At 35.3% G+C, this 3702-nt stretch overlaps 1 long non-coding RNA gene across 1 annotated transcript; it reads right to left on the bottom strand.

Moving 5' to 3' along the window:
- Window positions 1-559: 559 nt before the first annotated feature.
- LOC113095052 (uncharacterized) lies at window positions 560-1998 on the bottom strand. The gene is made up of 3 exons (XR_003288261.1): window positions 1764-1998; window positions 1145-1273; window positions 560-844 (listed from the first exon to the last, which is right to left on the bottom strand). It is a non-coding gene; the product is annotated as an uncharacterized LOC113095052 (long non-coding RNA).
- Window positions 1999-3702: the final 1704 nt, after the last annotated feature.

Raw genomic sequence — 3702 nt, 5'->3', positions numbered from 1 at the left:
AAATGTATTAACTCAGCAGTCATTATGCACATTGACCACCGAACAAGTAAATTTATAGTTTTACCAGGAATTCTGCTTGAAGACAAATAGGATGTAGCTGCTTCTGCAGCAGTTTTTTATTAAGCTGGAACCAGGTTTTAAAAAGAAACATTCTCAGCCATAGTTAATTTTAATTAACTAAAAAATTTGGAAAGCATAGCCATTTGTCTCATGCATGCAAAACAACAGTATGCTGCTGAAGCAAAAATAATAATAATAAAAAAAAACAGGCATACAAGTGAATTGCTGAAGCAACCAAACAAACTGTTGAGCTGTACCTTTGTGGATGAAGTCTGTAAATATGGCCTTCGCTCCTGATTATGGCGGTGAGATGACAGCAGCTCCTGCATGAAAAGTGTCAAATAAAACTCCTTGCCATGATCTACTCGTACCTGGTCCCACATACCATAGGCAAGTACTGCAGGCCTATTGGATGAAAAAGTGTTTTATTTTGTGCAAAACTTTTCAAACTTAACGGTTATTAGTTACTCTCAGTATAATAGGCTTCATAACAATATACTGTAGATGTTCAATGTTTTATATTCTATCATGAATGATAGCCATGTGTATGCACTTTCTTTAGTGTCCACAATAATAATAATTGCTATTACCTGAAAACATCTTCATAGATGGCAAGGTTGTTTTTTATAGGCATTGTAGAATGAGCAACAATCTTTTTGCTGTAGCCATCGATGGCTAAAACATGGGTAACCCCAAACATAGCCAGTTTTTAGTTTTGGTCCATATGAACCTTTTGACCCATGTAATCAGCTTGATATGGTATGGGGTTGAGATTGCGGGCACCCTAAGAGAGATAGGAAAACGATGTAACTATTTCACACAAAAAAATCTCATTAGTCCTATATGGCTGCATATTTTACAAATATAACCTAATGTCTATTTGTGTCTCTGTCAAAAAAATAAAATGAAAATTAGGGGTTTGTTCTGATTATAGGCTTACTATAAATATCTGTAAGTTTTTAATCTTATACAATCTAAGTAACTGCAGCTAAACAGCAAAAAAAAACACAGACAAAAAAACATTATCTCATATTTACACATAAATTCCACATATTTGATTATGTATTAGAGAGGAGTAATAGACCTGACGTCTTGCTTCATGGTATGGCTGATGCATGGTTCTGAGCACTGATCCAATTCGTGTCTCTGCAGCATACACTCCTTTCATAGCGAGATAACCCTTCATCATCTTTCTTCCATATGTAGGTCCAGTCTAGAAAATTAAAAAATATACATGTCCAGCTGATGAGTGTATCAAGAAATAAGACGTTTTTGTGTTATATAATTTATCAGTGTTGTGAGGATTATATTAACTGTGACTTAGAAACTATTTATAAATAATGGAAGGCTGAGGCTATTTATTGGGATTTATGTACTATTCGTAATAAACGGGCATTAAAGATACCAGTCAAATAAATTTGATAAGACATATAAATGCGGGACATACTGTGCATATCACATGTTCGTTCTCTCTCTCTCTCTCTCTCTCTCTCTCTCTCAATGGGGCTTTATTGGCATGAACGTTTTTTGAAACAATGTTGCCAAAGCATATACAAATATAATATATATACATAATATATACAAGCACAATAAAACAGTTATATGAACAATAGTAAAATAATAATAATAAATAATATACTCTCTCTCTCTCTCTCTCTCTCTCTCTCTCTAGTAAAAGGTTAAAAAAAAAAGCAGGATCATACCTCGGTTATAGCTTTTGCCACCTCCAACTCCAAATGTGCGTCAGGGAGCCCCATCAAACTTAATCCATTTTCACTGCAAAATCTCCTCACGTTTCTTGCGGAACATCCTCTCGCTCCCCCATTTACTTGTGATATCTGCGCTGAGATTTCTGTGGATGACAGGCCTTGTTTTGCCATGTCTAAAATCATAACTGAGTAAGTTTCCAAAGACATTTTATTCTGGGCCTAAGCACACTGTCACTCTGTCAAATGTGGCGGTCTTGTCAAGTGAGTGCTAACCACATCCGGTCTCGGAATATGAACAACGGGCCTTTTTTCGTTTCTGTTTTAAAGTAACTTTATTTTTTGATATCCGAAATAGAAATTGAAATTCAAATCATTTTTAAAATTTCGCTCATCTTTTTTTGACACTGAAAAAGAGAAACGCTTTGTATTTTAATTTTTAATTTTTTATTTTAAAACAAAAATCAAATAACCACTTGTTTTTAGTTTTTTGATATCCGTTTCTGAAAAGAAAATCCAATGACCAAAAGATACACGGACCCCACACCCATGTGCTTTTTATTTTTTCCGCCTTGACATTTTTGCCTGATCATTTTGAGATTTACGCACAGCCGTCATGAATTTTTTCAGCCTAAATCTTTTTTGTATCGAAATCACTTCGTAACCAGCAGTCTTCTGAGCAATCATTACCGATTTAACAAATTTGTTACCATCAGTGAAGTATTTTAAAGCTGCAGTATGTAACTTTTGTAAATATATATTTTTTACATATTTATTAAACCTGTCATTATGTCCTGACAGTAGAACATGAGACAGATAATCTGTGAAAAAAATCAAGCTCCTCTGGCTCCTCCCAGTGTCCTATTGCCATTTGCAGAATCTCCATCGCTCCCGGTAAAAAACAACCAATCAGAGCTGCGGTGCGTAACTTTGTTTGTGTTCAAAATGTAGAAAAATGTATATAATAAGCGAGTACACCATGAATCCATTTTCCAAACAATGTTTTTAGCTTGTCCTGAATCACTAGGGTGCACCTATAATAAGTGTTTATATTCAGACTATTTTAGATTGCTTCGGGGGTACCGCGGCGGAGTAACCCAGTACCTTTGTGATTCTTCATATACATAAACAGAGAGAAGTAGTTCCGGCTACGATGTTCTTCCGCAAGACACAAGCAGTTCTGTATATTAACCGCTAGAGCATCAAAAGTTACCTACCGCAGCTTTAAGACATAAAAAATTTTTTCCTTTCGTTTGATCCAGAAATTCATTAAATTCTTCCACAGAATAAACATCATTGATCGACTGACTGTAATCAAACTCAGACACCTCCGAGCAGCTATCACATTCCTCCATCTGAGCCTCATCGCTATCTTCATCTACTTCCAAAGCAGACTGCACGGCACTACCACTTTCATCCTCAACACCAGTACTCCGTCCACTGTCCTTTACAGAATCAACTACCTCTTTCGGCACAGTTGAGCCTCCTTTGTTTTCAACATCTTGTTTAGATAAATTAGAAGCACTCACCTCTGATTTTGAACTCAGTTCTGAAGCGCTTTGCTCAGTTGAGGATTTAACCAGGGTTATTTCGCTGGGTTGAGTAGATCCACAAGTAGAAACAGATGCCTCGATATCCTCACCTTGAGTTTCCTGCCTCTTTTTTTTTTTTTTTTTTTTTTTTTTGTTTGTTGGAATCGTTGTTTCTTTTACAATGTTAAGTCTTTTTTCCTTATCATGATTTTCAGTATTCTCTGTTCGATCTACGTGCTCTTCAATATTTATTTATTTATTTTTATTTATTTATTTAGAAAAGGGACAATGTACATTAATTAACATTCATAAATGTAAATGTACCCAAATTAGCCCGAAGGCTAGTTTTCATTGGTAGTCCCTTTGCCAGATGTTATTAGGCTCTAAACTAGAAAAAATAAAAA

This window comes from Carassius auratus, unplaced genomic scaffold (assembly GCF_003368295.1).
Source record: "Carassius auratus strain Wakin unplaced genomic scaffold, ASM336829v1 scaf_tig00215584, whole genome shotgun sequence".
NCBI lineage: Eukaryota > Metazoa > Chordata > Actinopteri > Cypriniformes > Cyprinidae > Carassius > Carassius auratus.
The sequence above is the reverse complement of the archived record's forward strand: the minus strand, read 5'-3'. Positions and strand labels throughout refer to the sequence as shown.